This window comes from Xiphophorus maculatus, chromosome 4, assembly GCF_002775205.1.
Source record: "Xiphophorus maculatus strain JP 163 A chromosome 4, X_maculatus-5.0-male, whole genome shotgun sequence".
NCBI lineage: Eukaryota > Metazoa > Chordata > Actinopteri > Cyprinodontiformes > Poeciliidae > Xiphophorus > Xiphophorus maculatus.
In genome coordinates, this window is record NC_036446.1 from 4,540,274 (window position 1) to 4,562,737 (window position 22,464).

The 22,464-nt window shown below is 35.8% G+C and overlaps 1 protein-coding gene across 1 annotated transcript in view; it reads left to right on the plus strand.

The window, feature by feature from the left end:
• Positions 1 to 22,464, plus strand: part of nell1 (neural EGFL like 1) — a 230,372-nt gene that overhangs the window by 132,321 nt on the left and 75,587 nt on the right. The gene's annotated exons all lie outside the window — the stretch shown is intronic.

The following is a 22,464-nucleotide window of genomic DNA, read 5'->3' on the forward strand; positions in this document are numbered from 1 at the left end:
CTCTTCCGTGTTGAGTTTTCGCCTCGTTTAACTTTGAAGAATAAAATAAAGCGATGATCGGTTTAGTAAGTCCAGTTTTCTGGTACTAATTACTGAAGAGGCAGGTTTTTCCGCCCAAAAAAATTGCCTCTTGGGGAAAACGATGCATTAAGAAAGAGTGACAGTTTAATAACACAGGCCCTACAAAGATTATATATATAATATATACAATATATATAAATTGTCTTAATTTATTATCAATACTATTTTTGATGAATAGTGTCACATTTAGTGTACAATATTTAATAAAAAGTTACAATCTGCATACATTTTTTGAATTTCTAATAATTATTTTTTTAAAAACTATTTTCCAGAAGTCTTCAACTGATATGTGTGCAAACTGTATGTTGGTAGGCAATGCATACATTGTGCTTGCTGTTTAAGCAGGAGTATTTTTTAAAGCAGTGTATCAGCCACATAGGCTAGATATCTTCAACTAATCTCATATTTTGTCATTTGCTTGCCCAAGTGGTTTCTCAGCAGACTAACCTCGCCATTCAAACAGCAGACAGTAGAGACCCCATTGAAGAAGCTGAATAATTGCTGATTTTTCAGCCCAAAACTTACACACGTATGTAACAGTGTTGTTACATAGATTTTTTTTAAAAAATTGTTGTGCAGTCATTTTGATCGCATATAATCAAATACATTTTTTTGAAGCTTTCAGAGTTCAACAACGTGTTCAAACAGTGTACTTGTAAAAGCTGCTCAGTATTTCTGTTTACAGATGGAGTCATGCTCAGGTTATGAATTATTCAGCCTGTCACAGCTGTGGGTTCAAAATTTGGAGAGTTTAAAGGCCCCATTTCACTCACATTTCTGTCTTATGAGGTTTTGTTTTTCATTGCACGTCCCAAGACACTGTAAGTGTTCTTCATTACTTATTTATTTCGGATAGGTGGAAATTCTGCCTTGCACACATTTTACAGGAAGGTGGAGCTCTGACTAGGTACAAGAACTAATCAGAACCTGTAGGTTGACAGGTTGCATAGAAGAGTTGCAATTTATGTAGAATTAAAACCAAATAATCTTTGATTCAACACAGTTCTTCTCTCACATGAGCAGGTTCAGACTGATGTTCCAGCTTTGATGCATCTGTTTGGTACGTCTCTCAAGAGAAGTACAGAAAAAGCCAGAATTCAGAGCAGAACATACTGGGCTTTAAAGAAGTCCTCAAAACTGATGAAATGACAGAGACTCCTCTATGCATAGAGGTTTAGATTATGACATATTCATAACCAAAATGCTTAAAGTTTAGGTAGTAATTACAAGGTTTGACTTGCTTTTCTGGCTTAGGAAAGGACTTATAACTAATGGTGTCTTTTGGAAATGTGAATCCACTCAAACATTCTTCAGCAGAAGATTTATAGTCAGCAGGTATTTGTTCATTCTTTTAGTGAAGGCCTTTTCTGATTTCCTGTAGCACTACAACCGTTTTTCTGATGAATTGACAAAGGGACAGAACAACCGTCTCTTATACAGAAAATGGTTTAAACTGGAAGTGAGACCTCTGAAAGACAAATTTGATGTTTCCTGTGAGTGTTTCTATTGTTTTGACAGGATGTTTGTTTAGGGAGACTTGCCTGATAAAGAAGGCATTTTCACAAGCTTTAAACCTGCTGGATTCTGCTTTGACATTAACAGACTTCTGACTCGTCAAAGCAGCGACAATATAGCTGATAGTGATAACCCTGCGTTGTTTTTTTGTATTATATATTAGTGTTTCAGTTGTATTATTTGTTCATGTCATCATAATTAATATTTTCTTATTGTTCTATTCGCCTCTTTAGGTTATTAGCCTGTTTGAGTATTTTCTTAATTCTGGTATTTTGACTGGAAGTTGAAGTATTTCGTAGATAAATTTCTCTGTTTGTGATCATTCTGTGTATATGCAGTGGTTGTTTGACAATGCTTGTGTCTGTTATCTAATACCACACCTCACCAGGTAATTGTTCATAAAACAGCAACTAACACAGACTAAGAGCTGTTTGGATATTAATCCGTTGTTGCTCTGAGCAGCTAAAAAAACATCACTAACTTGATTAGTAATTGTTCTTGCCCTTGTTTTCATAGTCAAATCAACATATTGTTGCATAACAAACAGATAAGCAAGGAGCTGCTGTTTTTGTTTTACTCATGCCTATGTGTTTTTTCTTTGTTTAAATCAAAAACACAATCTTTACTTTATCCTAAACGTGTTACTGGGATTCAACTTGATCTAACATTAACTGCAGGTCAGCTGTAATAGATTTTGGTGGGTGATAAGACGGTAAGACTCAGGCAGGTTATCTTGGAGGTTTACTGAACTGGAAAAGAAAGTGAGAGGGGGATGCATGTGGAGTTTTACCGCTGACCTTTACGTAGACACGCAGCAGTGATAAATGGAAACAAAGATGGAAGGAAAAAATGAGGAAACCGACAGAGTAGTTTCAGCGTCCTTTTGAACTATGAAGACCAACCAAAAAACAACAATGTTTGTGCAACTTTTCTAACTTTTCCTCCCAGATGAATATTTATTTAGGATGCAGTCTGTATTACATCACTTTGGAGGTCTTTTCTTATCTTTTCAAGTACACTGTGTGCACACAGATGAATTTTATTTCATTTTTGAAATAATGAACAGTCAAAACAGTTAAATCATGCTACTTTGAGTAGCACTTATATTGTACAGGAAAAAAATAGCTCCTCTGATGGAGCACAAGACTTTTATTAATTGAAATTTCCATAAAAATTAGAAGTTAATGAATGACTCAGACCAACACTGCATCACCGCTAGCTTCTGTGCTCCCATGGTTTCCAAGGATTTTTTATTTCCCTGCTTATTGCCTTACCCCATAGGTACTTACTTGTTTTAGCCTACTCAAATCCAGTTACTCTCCTTAAATGTAATTTCACACACTTCATTTCAGCCTATTCTGCCCACACACCCACTTGAGGCTGTGCCTCTGATGTCTATCAAGTGCCCGATATGTGATTAGTAACTAGATATGAGCCAGTTACGAGGGTCAAGGTAATTTTTTGGCTTCAAAACCTGCCATTTAATTAGTTTAAAATGTTTTAATCATGGTGCCAGAGAGAAAGGAGTGCAGACTCTGCCGGAGCAGACAGCCTGAGCGACGACCCACCAAATATCAGCTTCTTTACTTTACAGGGGTACGCAGTGAATGTCAGTATAAAGTGCACTGCAAAATGACAAATGGCCTAATAGTTTTTTATAAAAACTACAAAATCTTGCTTAACTCTTTCAAGAATCAAAATTAAAACAAAAAAGTTTTAATTGAAATCCTGTTATAATTTGTTTAGAATTTTTTGTGTAAATACAATGAAACTGTATTTATTTGGAAAATATGTTTCATATTAAAGAGACCAAATAAAACTACATTTGGCTGCTCGCTTCTCTGCACTTTGGCTTTCCTTTGTTTGCAATCTTTACTGAAGAAAACTCTGGATACCTTACATTACACTTATGACTATTTCTTTTAACCCTCCCACCGTCTTAAGAGATGAGGTCAGTTGGATCCCGCAAGCTTTTTACCTTGTGAGCAGTCTGGCAGGTTTGCACTGACCCCTTTTGTGCTGTTTTGAGTTTTTTTTCCCGGTAACTGACAGTCTAACCGAGCAATGCCCCACCCCGCTTCTCTACTGTGTGACCTTGACGTCTGCCACTAAAAGCGCAGGAGGGTTAAACTACCAGGTACACGGAAACATTTTATAATAAAGTGTAATGCTAGATACATAAGGTTTTTAGTGTTTAGTAGGTAGCTAAACTTTTCCTGTATGTTCTTAATGTTGTTCAAATAGACGGCACTTTCTTAAATAAGCTTTTCAATGTTATTGCAAATGAAACTTTTTAGCTTTTTCATTGGTTGATGTCTCTTTCCCTTGGTCTCATTAGAAGATGCCTTTGGCTTGATGCAGACTGCTTCCTGCTGAAGTTCCTGCTATACAGTAATTTATCATAACAAACAGGCATCTTATAAGAAGCCTTGTTTTTTCTTTAGAACTAGAAATGATCAAATAATTTATAAAAGATGCTGTGTTTGTTATAGCATCCTTGTTCTATTTTGACTAACAGATCAATGATTTAATGAAATTATTTTATACATAATAAAGTTGGCACCATTTCATTGACATTACACTACATTTCTGATTCAGTAATTTTTTAATTGTTGATTTACATAATTACATTATATATGTTATTTTGCAAAGAGTAGCTGTTTTTACAGTTACTTTTACTGTAAATATGGAAAAACTACTCTCTGTTTTGGGATTGTTCCAGGGATTTGTCACTAAATCAGCTGCTTCACATTGTGGCACTGAGGAGACTGGAGCTCACTGATCAATTTTTGCCTTTTTCAATTAAAATATGAAAACGGACTAAATCAAGTAGCTCTTAGCTCATGGCTAGATAATCATAAAAAAACATGTCACAATTCAACAAGTGATAAAGAAAACGTGAAGGCCTCTACCTATGTCACTACAACTTTTCTTTCTTTTAATGCTGTCAGTGAAGCTATAGAAGTACACTTAAAACAATAGTGGGTTTTTTCATCTTAATAGAACTGAGTGGATATTAAGTTTTTGTTTTTTCCTTTTTTACAAAGTATTTTGATAAAATTGTGTTATTTAGCTATAATGGCTAAGTTTTCCCAGAATTAATTGCGTCTGTTTTATTTTGACAGTGTTTTCCCTCCTGTGCTTTCAATTGACTTACTTCCTGTTTCAGGGATAAAGCTGATTTTCCTGATAAATTTAGGTTTCAAGTAATTTTTTCAATTTGTTTCATCCAACTGGAATGCTTCAGACTGACCCATCCAGAATCCAGACTTGATAGTGAAAGAGTCTTTGGAGGGAGCTGAAGAATAAGTACATTATTATACATTTGGTGGTGATGGTGGTGGTTGGATGACCCAGAAGCCGTCTAACCATATCTGTTCATTTATCTATGAATAGATGAAGCACTTTGGAGTTGTTAGACTTGATAAAGTGAATACAAATGAAGACCAATTACTATAAAATTCAGTATTTGTTCACAACTGATATCCCGTTTACAATGTTTAATGTCATTTGAGAAATGCATGTCAGGTTATCTTGTTTTGTTTTTGTTTGTTTCCTGAAAAATCTCAGGTTTCAACACCAGCAACGCTCATCATTAAGAACAGCATAATGGATTCATTCAGTTTGAGAAAGAATGTTGTTAAATAGCTGAGAATTTTAGCTGCAGGGCATGGCTGAGCCGCTGAGAGCTCTGCAACAACCCCACAGGTTGAAGGGTCAGATGTGCCAGCGAGGCAGTTTGCTAGAGAAATTGCAGCATTAGCTGTTTTTTTCAAACCTATAAACCAACATGTTCTGACAAGCAATTTTATGTTGTCATCTGAAATATATTTATTTTTTTTATGCTTCACGACTCTTTGCTGTGTTTACAGAGGGACTTTATGGTGTTTTTGTCTTTTTGACCATTTGCACAATTAATTTCCTGTCTTACTTAAAAACATTGGCAAGCCCCTGGATGAATTAAAGATTCTGTTTTAAAAACCTTCAATCTGTTTGTGCAAATATTATAAAGTCATAAAATATGTGGGTTGTGCTATTATAATTTGAGTATAATTATTACTTTGGTAAATTGGAAGCCAACTTCCACCCTGGATTGTTTGATGATCTGTGGAACATATTCGATTTAATTCAATTCACAACACACCATCTGAAGGCACTTAGCAAAAAAAGTAAACTCAATCCATTCATTTTAGGCAGATTTCAATGCACTTACATATATTCAAAATTGTTTTTCATTATCAAACAAAGAAGTTTATTATTCAAACTCAATAAAATGTTTTCTATCTAAAAAACACAGCAAATTGCATTAAGTTCTGCTAAACATTTTGTCACAATAATTTTAATTTTACAGTTTTTACTTTGTTTTGAAGTTTGAAGAGTCAATTCTTGATATTCGAATCCTGTGGATTTTATAAGTTGATACTTTCAAGGGGGACGCATTATTCCAAACTTCTAACAAAAGTGACATAATTTAAAAAGTCATATCTCTTTAAATTATGACTTGCAAATTACTGTTGATTTGCAAATAAATCAGTGGTTCTTCAGAAATGCAATGTCTCACCAATGAAAGATGGTGCATCTTATTTCACTGCTTTGAAACAGTTTCATATGTGGTGAATTATTGTCTTTCTTTGAAGAAATGTTGGAGTCCACTTTGACTTAACGTCCGAAAGCTAAAGATGAAACGACTCCAGCAGCACGCAGACGTATTTCTGTCAAGTCTTCGCTCCTTTCAGTCCTAATTAAGTGATGCTGGTAAATGGATCTTCTGCAGCTATTTTCTCTCAACAATTACACAGTGCAGTGATGGCTGCGAATGCACATTGAAAATTGGTGAAAAGCGAATTCCAACAGATAATTCACATAGCTCCAGGCATACAAGACACACTGGAAGGCCCTTTATTTGTCAAACAAAGCCTAATGTTGGCTGTGTCCTTCCTTGAATATAAGTTTTAGTTTCCGTAAAGCATGGTAATTTTCATAATTTCCATCAATTTTATGGTTTTGCGAACATGAAAATGCATATTGTTAGGAGACTTGTCTTCTAATTTATGCAGCATAAATTGTTGGGTTTTTCCACGTTTATTGGCTTTTCTTACATTTTGTTTTTGCTTTTTGTTCTACTTAAGAGGATATGCTGCTATTTTATGTTTATTTGCTTTCCCATAATAAGAATATGACAAGCCAACCTGCTTTGATAATTTTATGTTTCTTTGTGCCAACAATATAACAATTATAAAGGTTCTTGAAAGAAGAAAAGCTGTAATTTTCTGCAATACGTAGGCTCATAAAAATGGCGTTTTGCTTTTTTTCAGTGTGCTGAGATGTTGTTTATTTTGATATTGTCAAGATACCAAATTTGAGGAACAGCCAATGTCTTAAATCATAAAGATTTTTTTGGCCTAACCAAAAATAAGGTTACGCCCAAGGTGAAAAGATAGAAAATTATTAAAATTGTCAAAAGTTATTAAGCACATTCATTTTATCACATTGCAACTACAAAAGTTTATGAATTATATTGTATTTTTATATAACAGACCAGCAAAAATATGGATATATGTGAAGAGAAAGCTACATTATTTAACTTTGTTTTTTGGGGGGTTTTTTTACAAATAAAATCTGAAAGTATAATGCTCATTTGTATTCCACCAATTTTACTCCGATACATCTAATTGAAACCCTCCAGATCTTACATTGCACAAGCAAGACACATACAGTATGTTTAACTCAGAAATGTGAATGTCTATACATGCAGCAGGTGATTGTTTTCATCATGATTTGTGAGCTTGCTTGAGAGCAGCAGAGGGAGTTAATTTGTTTTTAATGAAAACAAAAAGCAAAGACTTACATGCCAGTTACAAGGAGAACAGATGAGAACAATGGAAACCAGGGAGCTTAAAAATAGAGGAGATGTGATCAGTGACATGGGAAACAGTCAAGTCTAATCAGGGGAATGTTGAACAGCTGAGAGAGATGACTGATGTGAGGAAGAAGACTAATAAACACAAAGAATACACATTGACCCAAAATGACAGAAAGGGGAAAAGCCTGACATGAACATAAAATGAAACAACAAAAGAAATATGAAACAAAACACAAGGGAATTAAATAATATGAACAAATCCTGATGACAACAACAACCAACCCAGAAGTAATCAGAAAACAAACACAAACACTCATGGATTATGACATCCTTATGCCTCATAATGTCATAAAATGTGACCAATCAATGTTCTTAGGTTATATTGGTGAAATAATGAATGTGCTCCAAAGCCATCACAGTTCTAAATATGTTCTTAATTTATATATTTTTGTTCATTTCTACTTATTTTGTAGTAAATAAAAATAGCAAAGTATTTTGGGCAACACACTTATGTTTCATACATTGTGTGCTGTTGTTTAATGGATCAGTTTAGTCAGAGCAGGAAATTCAAGTAATCACAATTTCTACTTTTCACATGAGCCGTCAGCTATTCCTGCTTAAAAAAAACTACTTTGCTTGTACTTGTCATTTTTTCCTATTCGCTTTGTAAGAACCTCTGGACTGAATTATTTTATATTGAAGAAAACATATCACACATTGGCACAAGTAACTACTCTACTTTTCATATTATTCTTACAGCAATAACACAGAGTTTACAAACTTATTGTGATAAAATGAAGCTTTAAGCGTCAGAAATTTCCACATACACTCTCTTACTTACCTTTATCAAGTTCGATGTCACTGTGTTACGCACTCTGAGTGCAGTCTATCATGTGTCTCGAATATGATTTTATCACCATGACCTTTTCAAGTGGTTTCATGTCCCAGACCACCGGGAATGCACCATTTATGTCCTTGCTCTTCACGATTTTCTTCTAGTTTCTTTATAGTTTAGGAGTGGCATGCTGGGGTAGAAGGATATAGATTTTCTTTCTTATTTGTAGCCTGTTGTGGAGATAAATTTCAAGTGAAAGGAATTGAAAAGCAACAGTTGTTGCTTTGAAGGTAGCAGCATGCATTAAATTCAATCAGCGGGGGGTGGTTGTTGGGGATTCATCTGGAAACAATAAGGCTGGTTTAAATGAGGCTGCAGGGTGAAGGGAGAACTTCCTGTGATCAATATTTGTCTTGTCGGTCTGTTCTTAGCCAGTGGTGAGATACAAAGTGAGAGGCACACTTCCTGTCCACTGGGAGATGTTTAATCCTCTGAGATGCAGCATCAAAGTCGAAAAGACTATTAAATTAAGGCAGAAGACACACAGGCTGAATGCAAAGGGCTAACCTGGTTCAGAAGACGACCTCAAAACCAGCATGACTAATGCTGACCTCAAAGAATGAGAATTAATTGTTTACAACAACGTTTCTTATGTCTTTTGTGTTTTACATTAGTTTAAATTATAAATTGCACAAATCTTTGAGGAAAATAACACAACCAAAAAAAACTCATGACAGCTAGTGTGCAGTAAATTGCAGTTATTCATCCATATGCTTGTCTACATAATTAATAATTAATGAGATTGCGATTCATTCAAATTTGATTGCGAATTGATTGATTTGCAATCGTAATGTGCAAATTTTATTCGCACATTACAATTCGGTAATGAGATTTTAATCGACATGCTTAATGTAAAATACTTTGCCAACTTATAACCAAAAATCTTTTAACTTTTTTGGAGATTTTATATAATAGACCTAAACCAAATTGTCCATAATTGTGAATGGAAAGAAAACAATAAGTTTTTTGCTTTATTACCATTAATATTTTTGTTTTACAAAACTGAAAAGTTTTATCATGCATTTGTATTTAGCCCACTTTTACAACTGAGACTACTTTTATAAAATTAATGTGGCAAAACTTGAAAAGTTTTCATTATTAATTTAATTAATTATTTGCCACTTGGAGCAGTGTTAATTTCCCATGCCAGAAGGTAAATAGGATTTAGCCCGTGCTCTGTACATTTTAATTTTCATTACCTTCTGTTTGTCTGCAGTTTGTATTTTTCAGTACAGACACTCTTTAGCCAATCTGACTGAGCTTAAAAAGAGCAAAGGGTGAAAATGTAAGTTTCAAAACATGCAACGTGTATGGTGAAACATAACCATTTGTCGTGTTCTGTGTTTTCTGTGTGTTAATTTCGAGTTTTCGGTGTCTCTGAGTCTCCGTGTTGTCCTGTCTTCCTCTTGATTGCTCCCAGGTGTTTCTCGTTCCCTGATTGCCTCCTGTGTATTTAGTCTTACCTGTGTGTCTGTTCTTGTCAGGTCCTCGTCTAATGTGCGAGCTGCCTGTTGTTTGGACTGAGTTTCTTCCATTAAAATTCATTATTCATCTTACCTGGGTCCGCTGCGTCTGCCTCACCACCCCTCACCGATTTATGACACCATTGAGTTTCTGCTATAATTGGAAATAAAGGGAATTATACAAAGTATTGACAGAGGTGTCAATACAAATGTATCATGTACTTTGTAAAAATAAGAAAAATAAATAAATTTAAAACCATAAGCATGTTTTCCTCTGTTCTCCTAACTTTTCTGCTGCTTTGTTTTCTGTGACAAAGCAGTGATCTATCACATAAAATTTCCATTAAAATACTTTGAAGTTTGTAGCTGTGACATGTTAAAATGTGGAACTTTATATGTAGGTTTATTGAATATAATATCTGGGGTTAATACATCAATGTTAGAAAACTAAAAAGATGTTGAGGATTTGTGTATCAGCAGGAACAATCAATCTATACCCAAGTACTAATCAACTTATTTTTTCATAAACACAAAGTAAAGAAAGTGTCCCTGAAGACTTTTCATCACAAAACTTTTATTCTTTGTTCTTATTGCCTACTCTTTCTCCCTTCCTATCCGATTTTCATGCAGATCTTTGTTGTACAATCCTCAAGTGTACCGTGCTCATAGCCGAGCAGACCCATGTATTCTCATAATGTCTGACCTGGGGGTTTTCACCATGTTGCAACCTGCAGAAAAGGATTGGAGCAGTGTTAATTTCCCATGTCAGAAGGTAAATAGGATGTAGCCCGTGCTCTGTACATTTTTATTTTCATTACCTTCTGTTTGTCTGCAGCTTGTATTTTTCAGTACAGGCAACAAACACACACAAATGCAACAAAGAGAAATTCTTTCGTCCCATTGGGGCGACTGTTCTCACACTTTCTTCTGTAACTATTTGCCTCAACTCACCATTCCCATCACCTGCTGTAACTGCACACTATGCTGCATTCACAGACCTTTTTGCACACAGAGAATGCACAGCAGTAAACACAAATTGTCATCGTTGCATGAGTGTCTGCCGGAGAAGCTGAAGTACATCTGAAATTCTTCTCCCCCTCCGTCCGGCCTGCTCTGCTGTTCAGAGTCTACATAAGATATTTATAAGCGTTTTGATAGTTTTCCTCCATTCTCTATCATCTGAGGTGAATGCTGTCATGTCACATTACTCCATGAACCATGCTACTGCTTCCATACAATTCACTGAAGCCACCAGCACGTTGTCATGTTTCTGTTTAGGCCCTCGTAGGGTTTGTTTTGAATTATTAATTGTGTTCATGTCATTAAGCAGCTCTTACAGCCTCCCAGGCACAAGACCCTCAGCCTGACATGGAACAGAAGCAGCAAGGCACTGATTAGATTCCTAGTATATAAAGCCCGTGCGGCACTCCTTGTAAAGTCGATTTCTGTCATTAGTTTTCTTTTTTTTTTTTTCTTGAGAGAGAAAAAAAAGGTTTTTTTTTTTGTCAAACACTATTTAGATGAAATACAGAGCCTTACACAATTTTTTTCATAAAAAAACTCAACTCATATTATTGTCTTAAAAGCATTTTGTTATAGCTTAAGCACAGTGAAGTTGTCTTTAAATGGTATAACATAGCTTGATCCAAAGGAGCTTGCTAAGCTAAATTGGAATTACAAAAATAAATTTGCTTAATGGAAACACGCCAATTTCAGAAAACTCACTTTCTTCGATAAAAGGTGTTTAAACTTGGAAGAGGTGGTTTTTCGTCTCTATTAATAGTGTATTTCGCAGAACTGTAATGGAAACACTTCTTTCGTCTCACAGTCATGTGATGAACAACCAGATGTTACTACTGGTGGGAAAAACGAAGAAAAATGACAGGAAGAGGTGGGAAGATGATGGCAGGCATGTTATTTTATGACACATGGAAAAACGTGTGATTTTAATGGCATTTCTTTAATGAAAACACTGCAACACTGCGAAATAGTGTTTTTTTTGTTTGTTTTTTTACATTAGCGGAATATCATCAATGTTTTGTGGACATTTGTAATGGAAACACGACTACTGTTGCATTTTCTTATGACTCAGAACAGTCATTACTCTGCTCCCAGTTTCAGTTTAAGACCCAGACAACTGAAGACCACATATGCCTGAATTTGTCATTGTTTGCCCTCGCTCATTAGTAACCATATCTTCCTTTCTTTGATGAAACTGAAAAATCTGATCATATTTCTGATATTTTTGTCACAAAGCACAGCCACAACAGTGCAAAGAAAAGAAACCACATCAGTAGACTAAGCAGAAAGCAGAAAAAGGAAATCAAAATGAGTAAAAAGGACAGTGCATGTGGCATTAGACACTCCCCTTTCTTTGAAATAGTGTGTTGCAAAGTATTCATTCTTCTTGTACCTCTGCACATTTTCTTACATTGAAACCATAACCTTATTTTATTAGGAGTTTATGTAAAAGACCAACACACCATAATAGAAAATGGTGAAGTGGAATGAGAATGATGCATGTTTGTTTCCAAAAAAAAAGCCAACCAATTATCAAAAAATTGTTTGCATTTTTATTCAGTGGGGTACACAATATAGAAATACCTTCTACTGCAATTACAGCCTCAAGTCTTTTACAGTGTAAAGTCTCTTCCAGCCTTAAACATCCAGATACTGAGGATTTGCTCCACAGATTCTCAATTAGATTTCGGTCTGCACTTAAATTTGACCATTTCCACACATGGGACTGTTTTCATCCAGATCGTTTTCATTCTGGCTGCATGGTTAGGGTTGCTGTGTTACTGAGTAAGAATTTTACTGGTGTTTTCATGTCTTCTGCAGCCTCTATCAGGGTTTGCTTCAAGGACTACCTTGTATGACTACCTTCATCGATCTTCCTATCAATTTTGACCAGCTTTTCTTCTTCCTGTGTTCATGTTGAATCTACTGTGCCACCTCAACTAAAATACCATTTTGTATGCATAAAAGCATTGTCTCATTGTTAGAGGACTTTCTTGACAGTTCCAACAAATCAAGACTCATCTTGTTCCTGACGTTGAGCAAGTCATGCTGCCAGTCTGAAAATGACAACTTCCTGTATGTCAGATCCTAACTAAAACAATACTTTCAAATCAGCTAAATTGTGGGAAGTGTGCCTTCAGCTTGAGCGAACACACCTGCATGAGTTAATCTTGTTGCTTTGTCCCTGTTCCTCCGAGCCTCTTGGATGATCACACAAACACGCTCACCGCTGTTGCAGACAGAAAATAGGTCTGGCCGCTGACAATAGGAGATGAATGGAAAAGTGCTCGGAGTAAATGAGGTGATTTTCATGATGAAACAGAGCGATAAAAAGTCTGAGGAGAGATCACTTCTCCTCTCCCACTCTCCCTCGCTCTCACTGTGCTCCTTCTCTGCATTGTTGGCTGACCATCTATCATGACATCAGAGTGATGGAGAACATCCACATGTAGTCGATGAGGTGGAAACTGACAGCAGAACCGAAACCAACCAGAGAGAATTAGGCTGAAGGACTGTGCTGCACTGTGGCTGATGTTGTATCCCACCTGTGATTGACCTTGATATGAGGAAGGTCATGTCACTGTGGAGTACAGATGTGCCAGAGAATGGAAAGGAGCCTACTTCGAACTTCTTAACACTGAAATAAGTCAGCAGGGAAGTATTTAGTTAATAAAGGCATGTGAAAGGGCGAAGCCAGGTGCATTAATATTCATTTTCAGAAATTGTCTGAATTGTCTTAAAGACACGCCTTTCTCCAGCTCTTTAGAAGCTCAAGCATAAAAATCTTTTCAGGTAATGCTCAGAACATATCTAAAAATGACATTATTCAAGTTCCAGATAAAACACCCTAAAAACATCATTTGCATGTAGAAAATGTAGAACAAAGTCTGGCTGTGTTTAGGAACCACAGTAATAGTAGAGTTACATCCCACAGAAAAGTCTTTGAATATTGATGGAGGTCGACTGTAAACAGCTAAACATTTTCTGCAATATTCCTTTACTTTCTCATTAGAGAGGTATTTTGAAAAATATTTCATTCATGTAGAAATGAAATAAAATACAAACAATGTTGTACTATTTTACCATTATTAAAAACTAGTTCTATCTTCAGTTTGTTGAAATTAAGACAAAAAGCCAAGCTTAAACGTAAACATAAAGTCCTATTGGATGATTAATAATGGACGCCTAGGTCACCTGGTAATATTTGCAGGCTATGTCTTTTATTCAAGTCTGTTCATCACACTGTTAAATATGTCAATTCCATTATGTAAAATGGTTTTTAAAAACTAGGGCCTCTCACTAAATGTAAAATGTACCAACTCTTAGATCTGACACTAAAACAAGTCTGACTCAAAAATATAATTGTCATCTGCCTAATTAAAACTACCTCCAATATCTTGTCACTCATTTCAATTCTGCTTTTTGACAAATTCACTATTAAGGCTTCAGATGTCAATTATTTTTCGTTGACCCAACATTGATTTGCAGATTGTTGTGCACAATAATTGGCAAAAAAATGTCTGAGGCTGTGTTTTGCCCTCTTTCCTACGTTTTAAAAAGGTAATTGAACATTATACATTACATCAAATTGTTTTATATCTCAGAGTCCACATAACGGAGCCACTAAAATCAGCAAGAAACTATTATAGGACTTGAATGGATGTATGGAGGGATGGATAGATGAGTCGATATTAAATCACTTTATTTGCTACCCCGGGAATATTTATGTCCAGTTGGGTGTACTGATTCATTTGAACAATTATAGCTTGAAGCTGTTCCTCGTGGTATTTCCATAACTTACTGACTGGTTGAGTTACTAAATCACATTTATTTGCTATGATGAAAACTCCAGGTGAATTTGTTTATGCTGTGCTGCCTGTAATTTGTAAAGCTCAGACTTTTTCCGAAGGTAAGATTTTTTTAGATAGCCAATATCTTTGTCATCCGAGTTGTATTTGCTATATTCAAAATCTTTCCATTATTACTTTGGGCACACTGCGCCGTTTTTTTCCAGGGCTTTGAATTTTTAGCAGTTTTCACAGTAGGATTGTTTGAACCTGAATCAATGTTTGATTGCCTCCCCAGCCATTTAACACCTTCTTGACAGCTTCAAGAGTTCCTTGTTATTACTATTCAATTCTCGGTCCACTGCATTCTATTTTTCCAGTAAACACAGCTGTTTTCCTCTGTTGTGGGGAGACAGGATTGGCACCTGGATTGACATGTGAGTGAAAACCGGAGAACAATGTGTGACCAGGCAGCTCCATGTGATTACTAGTGAGAGGAATGAAACCCCCTGTATTGGCCACAGAAACTACATCACAGAATCCACTTGGACTATGCTGGCAAGAATCCCTTTTCAATACCTGTTCACATTTTTACCCCCTATTGTTTTCAAAGAAAGGCAGAGGTGCTATGCATAGATCATGCAGCAGTTCATCAGGAATTCATCTGTGAAAAGAACTATTCCTTGAAATAGTATAATGCCAGGAATGGGTATTTCTCTATATGTGTCTAAAATGTTACATTTGTTTTTAGGCTTCAAATGTAACCAAGTAGAATAATTCAAAATAAAGCTCTGGCAATTCTAAAGGATTAATTTGTTTTTATTTTTATTTTTAATTAAGTTCCAAATAGTTTTCATATCAAAGTCATGCTGAACTTCCTTGTTGGGCATATTGTTTAGTAGATTACTTATGTATTGATATGCCAGGTTGATTTGGTTTATTTCAATAATACATAAACATGGCTATTACAAGTAGCCATTGCAACATAGGTTTATTTTTTTTATATTTTTTATTATTAATTCACCAAATACTGCATGAATAACAAATATTACAGACTAACAAATAGAGGTATGCATTTACAAAATAAAAAATTAACCAATTAGATAATAGAAACAAACAAAAATAATATTAAAATTAGTTAAAAAATAAATGTATCCTAAATTGATACATTTAGGATAAAGGCAAAACACAGAAAATAACTAAGTGGTGTCACAACAAAAATTTAATCGTTTAACATATGCGGGTTAAGATACTTCTTTCTTTTAATCTCGGCAGTTATTTTCAGATTTTTATTATTTTACTTTTCTATGACAATCCTTGTTTTCAATTTATAATTAGGAGGAGTCATAGGCGAGTGTGAAATTCTTCCAGGATATCTTTGAGTAAAATATCACAGTTTCATTGCATTAGAGTACTTTTTGTTGCATTTCACTGACGGGGCTTTAACACAGTAGTGGAGTACTATTTGATAAAGTAGAAGCATTCGACCTTTGCAATGAAAAAACAGCAGAATACCAACAAAAGTATCGACAGGCATTCATGAGAACAAAAAAAAATCTATGGAAGATATGGCTAAAAATTTCAGGATTAGACTTGTCAGAACAGGCCATGAAAGATTTAAGGATAAGCATCTGTTGTATACACAGATGTAGGATTCATTTGCATAATCACACAACTCCACTGATTTAATAAGACAGATGTATCGTTGACTCATGTCTAAGACTATTCTGGTAATCAGCTGATTGATTTTTAAGGAAAGAAAATAACATTTATGAAAAACAAATTAATTTTGGAGCATAAAGGGAAAATAAGTTTTAAATACTGCTTTTTTTTATCCTACCTTTTCCTTCTTAAAGGTTCTTCTTTCGCTGAAAAAGCCTTTTTTTTTTAAATCTGTGTTAGCCAGAAGCAATATTAGGGCTTTCTCTGTTACTCATAGAGACAAAGATCAAAATAACTTTGAATCTGGAAGACCAGGAATCTAAATTTTTCAAGTTGATCTAATTAAACTATAAATACTGTAGGAAGAAACTTTTGATAGAAGATCCCTTGGGCTCAGGCTTTCTATCTACAAAATGACAGAACTTAATACTGGAAGAAGTTGTCACCTTCAGTCATTAATATCTGTCTGCCCTGGAGCTCAGCGCCCTTGTTGAAGGATCTTTCACCTCCATATTCACACTCTTACATGTGCATAAAAGTGTGTACAACATTTTATATTCTGTGGTAAAGTCCTGGAGTTTACAACTGGTGGAATATGAAAAAAAGATGAAAGTGTAAAATGGCTGACCTGGTGCTCAGCTGAGTAAACCCCTTTCCTCTCGTCTTCCAGCCCTGCCCACAGATAACCTCTCCCACTGGGGGAGTCATGAGTTCAGCGTGCTGGGAGGGGAATGTTGTTCTCTGGATGGAGAGCAAAAAAACAGTAAAGGTCTGAAGCAACAGGAAAAGGTTAACAGTTGGAGCTTTATAGGGAAGGAAAGCTTTAGTCAATGTTTACTGTGTTGTTTAAGAATGTAATGTGCTGGATAATGAGCTAGACTCATTCATTTGTTAATTTGCAAGAACAGAAACATGTCTTTTTTTGTTTTTTACCTAAGACTGCAAAAACAAAGTTTCTTCTGTTCAGGACATTTCATACTTCATAGAAAATACTAGGAAGTCTTCATATATTTCTTCACTTTTATATTTTTCTGACACCCACAAGTAGAGAATTATGACCAGATTAAGCATGAAGAACAGGCCACATCTCCTGCTTCAAGGCTCTTCTTATTTCTTAGTCACATTGTTTCATGACTGTGAGCAGAAACAGCAGGTTTGCTTCCCTGGGTATAGATGTTAAATGATTGCCTCCTATTTAAAAGATGTCTTTGCAGATGGAGACCAAATTCGTTTCCATACAATCTCCCAGCTTGACTCTGTGCCGCTGTCAGTGGCATTTAATTGCACTTGATATTTAAGCGCTGGAGCAGATCACATTACAAGTGGCTCTTCCTCCTATTTGTGCTGGCGGCATATTTCATTATATGCTCCTAATTTCCATCACCGTCCTTCAGATTGTATTGAATGTCAGCTGCTCGGGGCATCAGATTTCCTGTATCAATTATAAGTTTTGAGCTGCCTATACTGAATAAGGTGCTGATAGCATCAGTGCAGACTGGACAGGCAATAAGGAAAAGCTGCACAGCTGCACAGAACCATGACTCAGAGCAGAATGGCTCCGTTAGATGAGGTCAGGCAGAATGTAGACATGAGTTTCTCTCTCTGAATGTGTGTGCCGAACTTTAGAAAAATAATGAGAATTAAGAAATATAACTTAAGATATGTAATACAGGAAGTACTCATACTGAAATGAAATATTGTGTCATGTCGCTGTATAGTTTTAGCCTGGTGTGCTTAAGGATAACCTTGGATATGAATGTAGCTCCAGCTTTCCCAACATGAATGGAGTACATACCACATAATCCAAAATGGAAGCTGGAATCAAATAAAAAGGCTGCGATTAGAATAAAATGCTAAATGCATCTATAAAACACAAACAATAAACTGTACTAAGCGAAGCTTTGGTGTGTCGATATGGATCAGTAATACTCTGGTGATTCAAAAAAGACCAATTTTACAAAACTGATCACTTTGTTTTTTAAGGTTTGTTCTTCTGCAGCTACTGCAGACACGGATGTTTAAAAAGGAAGTGTATTATTTCACACACACCTGATTTATTATGAGAGTCATGTGTCAGAATCTTAATTATGTTGTTCATTTAGCAGTAACTGAGGTCAAACACTCCTTAATATGAAACATAGTACAGACAAGTTTCATGGAAAAGACAAATATGGTAATTAATACCAAACTAAAACTAATCTTGAACATCAGAATGGAGATTTTTATTTATATTGTTTCTTTTAAGAGCTTGCCAGTAAATATTGAAAGTTTGTATGTGGAGCGCTGAATGAGGAAAATCCTCCTTAAGCAGCTCAGTTTGGTTTATCATTCCTTTTTAAAATGAACAGTCTCTGGGCTTTAGGATTATGATGCCAATCTTGGATTAAGTTGGGATGACGACTGTAAGATAGCTCCCATATATTTCCCATTAGCCACCAAACTGACTGCACAAAATCAAGATAATTCTCTCAGTGTATTAGACTCTGTAAATGTGCTGCCCAGAAAGGGTTGATTTTCTGATTTAGGGCCCTAAACAAAATGATTCTGAATGTTTAAGACAGCACTAATCCAGAGTTAAAGATAAATATTTATTCATTTATTTCCACAGTAGATTTAAATCCATTAACAGTTGGAGCTTGGAATGCATAGTTGCTATAATAATTGAAATAATTTCTGCCAGAAAACAAATAACTTCTGACGTTTATTTCTTTTTCTGGGTTGCTTCATTTATTGTTTGGTGGAGAGAGAAGCTTTAACAAAAATTAAACCCGACTTGAGGAGATTGTATTTTGGATTTAGTTTCAATCTTAGTTGAAGATCACAATTTTAAAACCGCTTCTACAAAAGGCTGAAATATTAAATATTCAGGTGTTGAATATTTTGTCAGCTACCCGATGGCACATGGCAACTTTCTGGACATGAGAGCCTCTCTGTTTCACGTTCATCCAGAGAATTCGACCTCTCCTTCCCTTCCTGTGTCCTCCAGCTGCTTTTGGCTGTCAGGTTGAACTGGAGGGGCTGGCCTTAATTAGGGGGAGGAGGCTGAGTGTGACACTGATGCAGGACGTGGCAACAGTGTCTCCAAGGCCACGACCGAACGGGCGCGACTGACTCCCTGTAGCCTCATTCTGAGACAATGAGGGCTATAGCACACCATCTGGCGCTGATGCCCTCCCGACTGTCCTGACTTAGGGACAAATAATATTGTTGGTATGCGAGGAAAGCCACCAGGCCTGACATTTACACACTGATGTTTCAGAAAACAGGACAGATCAACACAAACTCAGTTACTTTTCTAAAATAAACTCTAAAACATGTTTTTACAAACATTTTAATTGTCAAAACTCTTTAAAAATATAAAAAAAGAAAATGCACTATTTTACAACACACTTCAATACCTGTAATATATACGTATATATAATTATTTGGGGTCAAAGGCCATTGGTCTTAAATGGAAAAAAGCGGAACTTTTTCCTCCAGGTGGGGATGGAGGAGTGAAACAGGAATTCAAGTATTTTGTCATTTTGCTCACAAGTGATGATAAGATAGAATAGGAGATGGTTAGATGGATTGAGGGTCTTCTCTATGGAAGTGATTTTGATTCCCCCTCTGGTCATAAAATATGGATTGTGCCTAAAAGGAAAAGATCCCATATACAAGCAGCTGAAAAGGACTTCCTCCATGGGATGCCTGGACTCAGCCTTTATAATAGGTGTAAAACATACAACATCCATGGCTACCTCAGAATTATGCTGCTTCTCTTCAGTAACTTTTATTTGGCCATTGGATCCATGCTTCCTTGCTCTCCAAATCTTTCTAATCTTCTACAAAGGGTCTTGTGCTACCAGGATTCTGATAGCAGAAGAATTATGTGCTAGTTGTGTTACCACCCCGCGGCACTAGAGGCAATAAGAGATTTTCAGGGAAGCAACTTCAGAGAATCTGTTATTGCCTCTAGTGGTGGGGGTGGTAACACAACTAGCACATAAATACTAGCACATAAATCTTCTACTATCAGAGTCCTGATAGCACAAAACCCTTTGGAGATCGGAAAGGTCTGTGGGACAAAAACAAATCTGATAAAGAAGGTGCACATAAAAGGTTTCTAAACCTAATATAAGCAATTTAGAAGCAATTACAAAATGGACAGGTGCAGAGTCTGTAAAATTCCTGTGATTTGAGCTCACCCTCTGGTCTTTGTTAGTATTCTTGTAGTTGGATTCTGAATTGGCTGATGTTGAAGATGCAGTTATTTTAGGAAGAGCAGAAAGGACAACATTGCAATAATCTATTCTGCAAGGAATAAAAACGTGAACTAAAGACTGCGAGGGAAATGGCCGCACTTTGACATTTTTCTTCAAAGTGTGTTTTTCTGAGTTTCTCTCCGAATGTCTGTGTTGATAACTATGACAAATCTTTTGCTGTTATGTTTTTTATTTTACATACACTACATTTTGCATGAAACATGTTTTTTATGCTCTTTGAAAAGTGTAGCACTCGATTTCCTTTGTGTTTTTGTGATTCAAATAACAGCAAATAAAAACCTTAGAACTTAGGAAACTGAGCTTTTCCCAAGTGCTGGAACTTTGACTGAAATCTATCTGGTGACATCAGGGACTGCATTTTAATAAATATTTTTCCTTGATATGATCTCCAGTCTATTAGCCTGTGTAGAAAAAGGAAAAACAAAACGGTTTAAGAAATTCAAATAATACACTCAGCGTGTATTCTGCTGATATGATCCAAAGCCAAAACTAAAGTCGCTACTGATCAGCTCTATATCGGTTTCAAATACAATTTTTTAGTTTCCTGAACTTCTTCAGAACCAAAAGAAAAAACTATGTAACAATGAGTGTTCTGCTGTTTAGAACTTGATGTATTGACAAATTAAGACAGTGCATTATTTTATTCCTAAAATGTAACAATTATTTGTCATCTCAGTCAGATATATTTTTCATAATGACCACTATATTTATAGTGCTTTAGAGAAACCTTCACACCTCTTATTTATTCTACATTTTCTTAAGATACAACCACAGATTTTAACATATTTTACAGTGATTTCACGTGACAGGTGAAAACAAAGTTGAATTTAACTAAAGTAAAAAGGAACTTGTGGGGGTTTTTCTAAACCTTTTTTACAGATAAATTTCATAAGAAATGTGGCCTGTATTTGTATTTGACTCCCATTGGCTTTGATACTCCTAAGTTAAATCAATTGTAGCAAGTTTCCCCCAGACATCACCTGTTGAATGCATTTTTACTCAGATCAGGGATGAAGTTGTGTGAAAGTTATTACAGGCAATGGTTATAAAACACTATTGCATATTTGAAATGTCACAGAGCATTGTTCAGTCCCTCTTCTGAAACTGGAAAAAGCAACTTTCAACCTACTAAGACATGATATATAGATAACCTTATTTATGCAACCTGAAAGGCTGGGCAAGAAGAGCAAGAATCAGAGAAGAAGAAGAGCAAAAATCAGAGAAGCAGCCACAAGGTTCTCTGGTGCAGAGCTACAGCATTTTCAGGTGGGAAAGTCTGTAAACACTCCAGAAATCTTGGCTCCATGGTACAGTGAATGAATAAACCTACAATTGAACTAAAGGCATAACAAGTCCTGTTTGCAGTTTGCCACAAGGTATTTTTGGGAAACAGCAAACGAGTGGGAAAAGCTGCTCTGAACAGATAAGACCAAAGCAGAACCGTTTGCTTTGGCCGACATGTGAAATGCTATATGTGGTGGAAAACTGAGACTGTACGTGAACCTGGACACGCGGCAAAACACCACAATGGTAGCCTGGTCCTGTTGGGATTCTTAACTTCAGCAGCGAGAGGGAAGTTGGATAGATCTCACTACCGCACAATCTTGTGAGAATTGTGTTCAAAACTACTGAATACTTGCGAAAACCCTAAACATACACCCACAGCTACAACAGAAGGGTTTAGATAAAATCATATTCATATATTAAATCAAATCTAAATCAAATTCAAAGAATCTGTGGTGAGACTTGAGAATTGATGTTTGCTCATGATTTTTATTCAATCTAGCTTAGTTGGGGCAATTTGCAAATAAAATGGGGAACATTTCTATAAAAGGTGAAAAGCTATAGAAACACCTTTAAAAGGTGTTTCTATAGCTTTTCACCTATGGGGACTAACCTAACATCACATTTT